The 6,000-nt window shown below is 47.8% G+C and overlaps 1 non-coding gene across 1 annotated transcript; it reads right to left on the minus strand.

Moving 5' to 3' along the window:
* Nucleotides 1-5,659: 5,659 nt before the first annotated feature.
* Nucleotides 5,660-5,732, minus strand: TRNAM-CAU (transfer RNA methionine (anticodon CAU)). The gene has a single exon. It is a non-coding gene; the product is annotated as a tRNA-Met (tRNA).
* Between the last annotated feature and the right edge of the window lie 268 nt (nucleotides 5,733-6,000).

The raw sequence follows: 6,000 nt of genomic DNA on the forward strand, positions 1-6,000 counted from the left end.
GTGAATTTTGTCTCAAGGTCTTTGCATTACTATTCCGTCTGCTTCAAGGCTCAAGAGTCTTCATATACTTGACTTTCCACATATTTAGACTCACCTCAAAATCATCCCCTCAGAGCACTTGCCCTTGAATCATCAAGTTGTTACTTCCATCACACTTGAAACTATCTAGTTTATTATTTTGTTTTTGTTTTTATCTCCCCATACAACACTGTGAGGCTGATGTCTGCCCCGATGGTGACTGAACTCCCAAGGCTCATAGGGACAAATGAGCCTACCCTGACTGCCAGAAAAGCCATTCCACGTCTCTTCCAGGTCCACTAAAGTGATGCCCTAATGTTTCTCCTGACCTTTGAACTTAACTTTCAACTCTTCCCTTTGCGCCAGCACCACAGCTATCTTTTGAGAAACACAGACTTGGCCATGTTGCAGTTCAGTGTAAAATCACTGAAACAGGGCCCTTTTGCAGACAACAAAGTGCTCAGAGCCTCTCACCTTCGAGAACGTCACCCTGCTCTCCCTTCTATGCATTAGCCACCTGTTGGTTCTCCTTCATTCCTGATGACTTCATGCCTTTGGGACCTTGCCTGTGCGTAAAATGCCCATTTCTAAATTGTTTGGCTCTGTAGCCAATAAAACGTAATTACAAGCGTGACCTTGAGAAGAAGAGGAAAGAAAAGGGAAGGACAGGAACAAATGTTCTTTTTTAGTTTTCTGATTAGAACAATGTTCAATTTCCAGTCATTCCTTCCAGGAGTCCAGCTTCTAAGGGACAGGGGACAGAAAAGAGAGTCAGAAGCCTCTAACTGCGTGGCACCGGCTCCGTGGACTTGTGGCCAAGGCCATGAAGCAAAGTGTGTGTGTTCACAGCATACCTCTGAGAACACAGCAAATCAATTGTATTTTATTCCTTTATTCATATGTATTCAATTCTATTTTTCTTTCTCTTACATTTTGAGGTGTCTCTGAAATTTTCATGCAGTCAGCATCTGGGGTTCTGTCTGCTCTTACTGAGAACCTCCTCTCCCCACCAGCCTTCACCCCAGGTCCCCCTCCCCCCCCCCCCCCCCCGCAGACCCATCTGAACTGACCTCTGATGGACCGTGGCAGGGGCTCCCTGGGACTTGACCCTGGATCCAGCCTGAGACTCTATCTGGAACTGGACAGCCCAAGGGATGGAAGAGGCATTCTGGGTTCCTGGCCTTATCAGGCCTCTGTGGACACGAAGACTCAGTGAAGACTGTGAAAGGGAAAAGTGGGACAAGTCCTGGAAGGAAGAGAGAAAGGCGCAGGCCCCTTCTGAGCACAGGAGCAACGGGAGTGGGAGGGGCTGGGGGGAGCCCCCCCGGCAGAATATCTTTTCTTTGTCTTACCATAACCCCAGGACCTACATGTTTCTGGGACTTCACAAGTCCCACCAGCAAGGAGCTGTACATCTTCCCTGCCCCAAAATGTGCCCATACAAATCTTGGGCCATTTGAACAAGTGACACTTTATCTGAGAATTGTCATTCATGTAAATAAATATCAGTCTCTGAGAAACCTGATCTATTTTCCTCCCTGACCACAAAGGGTTAGTTTACTTCACCTGTGATTCCCTCCAAATCTAGTACAACACTTTTTGGAGCACAATTGGCAAATCTCTCAAAATTAACCCAGCAACTGTACTTCTAGGAATTCATGCCACATATCCCCTTACATATGCCAAAAAATGTGCGTAATATAATAATCGTAGCATTGTTTGTAACATCAAGGGACCAGAAACCCCCTAAGGACCCATCAATATGAGAACAGTTAAACAAAATATGGTAGATGAATAAAATAGAATCTTTAGTGGGATTGAAAGGGGAAAGAGGAGCATAAAGTAAAAAACAAACAGATCCAAGGTCTATTGTTAAAAGCAGATTTTCACAAACCATGTAGCAAGGGACCAGATACATAAATTACACTTAGCTGGACACCTGAGTGGCTTCATAGTTGAGCGTCTGCCTTCGGCTGGGGGTGTGATCCCGGGGTCCTAGGTCCTGCACTGGGCTCCCCGCAAGGAGCCTGCTTCTCCCTCTGCTTATGTCTCTGCCTCTGTGTGTCTCTCATAAAAAAGTAAAAATCTTTTATAAATAAATAAATAAATAAAATTACACTTAGCTACACAGATAGTTTCTCGTACATTCCTTAAGTATCTTTGGAAATATACATAAGCATTTGCTAACTTTGATTGCTTTCAGGGGACAGAATTGAACACCAGGAACATTGTCACCCTTTGGAAAACCTCTTGAATATTGAACTGTGTTAAATTGTTATCTATTCAAAAAAATAAAAAATTTAAAAGTAAGGTAACTGCCCCAATAATCTCTACACTACAAGTTTATTATTTCAAAAGGGTAAAAAGAAAAGCAAATATTCATCATATTCTTTTTTTTTTCTAAGTCGGGTGGAGCCCAACACAGGCTAAAAAGAAAAAGCAAAAATTCATCATATTCTTTTTTTTTTTTTCTAAGTAGGGTGGAGCCCAACACAGGCTTTGAACTCACAAGCCTGAAATAAAGAGTCAAGAACTAACCCACTTGGCCACACAAGCATCATGGGGTCATTGTAATCTTGATCCCGAGTCTCATCGATGACACGTCTTACTTTTTTACCTGCCCAAGGCTGAGAGCAGGGATCAGACTGGGCTGGAGTTGTGAGGGAAGGGGGAAATTTGAAGCAGGCAGCCTCAGTGGTTCCCATGAAGCTTTAGCAATTTGAGGGCCAGATAGATGTTCACAGGAGTAAAGAAGTTCAGGCGGCAGAAACCTCAAGCCCAGCATTTACTTCCCCTGCTGCTCAGGCACTCTGTGGAGAAAAGATCAACTAGGGCCTGCTGGGGTATAGGGATCTAAGGGAGGTAACAGAATTCAGCCCCTGTCATGTCCCCTGCAGACCCAGAACTGTAATGAGATGGGGCTTTAGCCCTGCTGCTCTGACTGCAGCTGCAAGAAGATCAGCTGGTAATCCAACAGCTGCCATTCACCCTAGAGATACTGCACTCACGTCTCCTCCCAGTCTCGGCTCCTGGACAAGAGACATTCTGCAGATCGACCCGGCCTTTGATCAAGTTTCTATCAGTCTGTCCCAGTCCTCAAAGATCAATCAACCTCTCTTTTATTTAAGTCACATAAGTAGTGTATTTATTCATTCAGTTAGTATGGAATTTGTGGGATGAGATCTCTAGTTGCCAGGAATATGCAGTGAAAGTGAGATTGCTGGGTAGTGAAACTCAGAATTGGAATCCATCAGAGTGACTGAGAACTGAGCCAAGGGAACAGCATGCAGCCCCCAGATCTCCAGGGAAAGCCCGCTGCTGCTGCTCCAGGGGGGCTGATGGTTTACCTATGAAGGAGATGGAGTAGGGATAGTGTGAAGCACAACAGACCAGCAGTAGTGTTGGGGGAAGAGTGAGAAGCAGAAGCCTGAATGACAGTCTTCAGACACTGCATGGTCCCTGTCTGTTTCCAAATGGCTCTTGTAGCAACAAAAATTAAAGCTGAAACTTGATTTCTTTCCACCAATTAAGCTCAGCTAGTTAAAAAAAAAAAAAAAGACAAAAAAACCCACCTGGTTCCTTTTTACATCTAAGGAGAGAGTGTTTAACTGGCATTTCAAACAAACAAACAAACAAAAAAGTGTTTATCTTGAGTTACATATAAATGATAATTTTTCCCATAGACATGATCTTTCCAAAAAAAAAAAAAAAGACATGATCTTTCCACTTACACGTGGACTAGACATGCTGGGAACAGATGTGCAAACAGAGAGTGTAGAATGGCCTACCCCAAAGCTACCAGATAGCCACGGTGTCAGCCACAACAGTCAGCTGACAATCATAACTTTGAAAAATATGGAAGGAAATTCTGGAATACCTGTATTAACTAGCCAGGCAGTTCCTGGTGTGGTCTTCCCCAGATGGACCACGCTCCCTTCCATGGGCCTGGGAACTTGTGTAGACAACAGAGCCATGGCTGGTCCTCCTGCTCCCGCCCTGGGTACCCTCTGGGATGGTAGGCGGTTATTCCATCCTCACTCCAGTTTGGTGGCCTTAAAAGTCAAGTGCACATGGCATTTGTGGATCTGAAAGCCATGATAATGTCTTATTATCCAAGGGTGATTCCTGCCACAGGACCTCCTCATGCCGCCTGCATCATCCTCAGATATCTTGGGGCTTGGGCTCATGTTGAAGCCGTGAAAAGGTTGTGAGAAAGAGCCCAAAGGCAGAGTGTCCCACTGCCCAGTGAGTCCCTTCCCTCCCACTGTCTAAACCTCAGTAAGTTCTGACAACAGTCGGGGTGGAATTGCTTTTTTGCTTGGGAAGCTGTTGCATATTTGCTTCCATCTCTGGGAGCCTCTAAAACAAAAGAGGGGAAACTATCTGGGTTCTGTGTATGGCACAGACAATGGCCTCTTTGTCTCCATCTCTAATTTTGAAGGGTTTTCAGAAGCTATTGTTCAGGACTGGTCTTACAGTTGAAATAGGGAGGCCATGGGGTCCCGGGCAGGTGGGTTAGCACTGAGTTGACAGACCTCCCCACACTTTCTTCCTTCCTTTCTTTCCATGTGAATCCAGTTTCTATAAATTCCACTGGGTGTCCTAACCTGAGTGAATCCAGTTTCTATAAATTCCACTGGGTGTCGTAACCTTCCTTTGCCTGAGTGTCCGGCACTTTGCACTCCATTCTGCAAGCCAGTATCTGCCTGGAGACCTTGCCCCCGCATATTATAAATAGTCCAGCTTCTCCAGGCCCACGACATTAGCTTCCTTTACCCCAGGCTAATCCCGCATGTAAATCCCAGATCCAGGGAGCGGAGAGGTGCTGTCACCACTAAAATTAACTTCTCACAACTGCTGGTAAGGGGGGGGGGGGGGGTGGCGGGGCGCCTGGCACACTGCACCAGCACAGCGCACTGCGGGCGCCCCAGGACCCCTCCTGGCCCGGACCTCCTCCCTCTCTCAGCCCTTCCGAGGCCGCGGGGACCCCCACCCAGCTTCCCCTGTGTCCCCTGTCGGACACAAGCGGTCTGTTAGGAGGGTCGGGTCGATCAGAATATCGCGGGGCCTGCCGAGTGTGGGCGGAAACGTAGGAAAAAGGGCAGAAAGAGCCCATTCACTACGCTTCAAAGATATCCACTATGTCCCCGTCTTCTACGTGCCCCTAAAACTGAGAACAGACGGGAAAAGCAGGACCCCGAGGTGCACGCGGCGCTGGGATGCAGCTCGGCAGGTGGCCGCCGGGGAAGGCGCGGCCTGAACTCCAGGCACTAGCGCGGCCCCTGCGCCTCCTCCCAGCCTCGGTGGAGGATTTCCTCCCGGCGCCTCTGGCAGTTCCCGCACAGGGGTGGCGCGCCCCCGCCCCCGCCCCCGCGCACCCCCCTCCTCCCGGTTTCTCGCGACCCGCAGGCTTCCCGGACTTCCCCGGCAGGAGGCAGAGCGCGGTGGAATGCGGCTCCGAACACCTGCTGCGGGAACTCCCCGCATCTCACAGATTGTCACCTTCTCGATTTGGGACAGGAGCAACCACATCCCAGGCGCAGTGAGCGCAGCCCTCAGGATGCCCCCCGGTCTCTAAAAGTAAGGTTGTCGTCGACTGTGAAAATGAGGTGAGGTGAACAAGCTTCGAGACAAAAACACATGCCCTCTCTGAGGCTCGAACTCAGGACCTTCAGATTATGAGACTGACGCGCTGCCCACTGCGCTAAGAAGGCGGTGAGAGCTTACCTCTGGTTAGATTTTAAATGAATCATGTAATTTCTGGAATTTCTGCTGTTCCTACTAAAAAACTGACCTGTGGCCAGTATTTTCTTCATTCCCTATTGATCTAGATCGTCTTCTCTTCAGAGATGCCGATCTTTTACCGTCCACAGCTTCTTTTGTTGGAGAAGTAGACTCACTAAATAGTATGTCCATGGTCCCTACCTACCTGTCAATTTGACTACATTCCCACTGATGTCTCCGGAGATATTACCCTTGAAA

The sequence above is a fragment of the Nyctereutes procyonoides genome, unplaced genomic scaffold, assembly GCF_905146905.1.
Source record: "Nyctereutes procyonoides isolate TBG_1078 unplaced genomic scaffold, NYPRO_anot_genome, whole genome shotgun sequence".
Taxonomy (NCBI): Eukaryota; Metazoa; Chordata; class Mammalia; order Carnivora; family Canidae; genus Nyctereutes; species Nyctereutes procyonoides.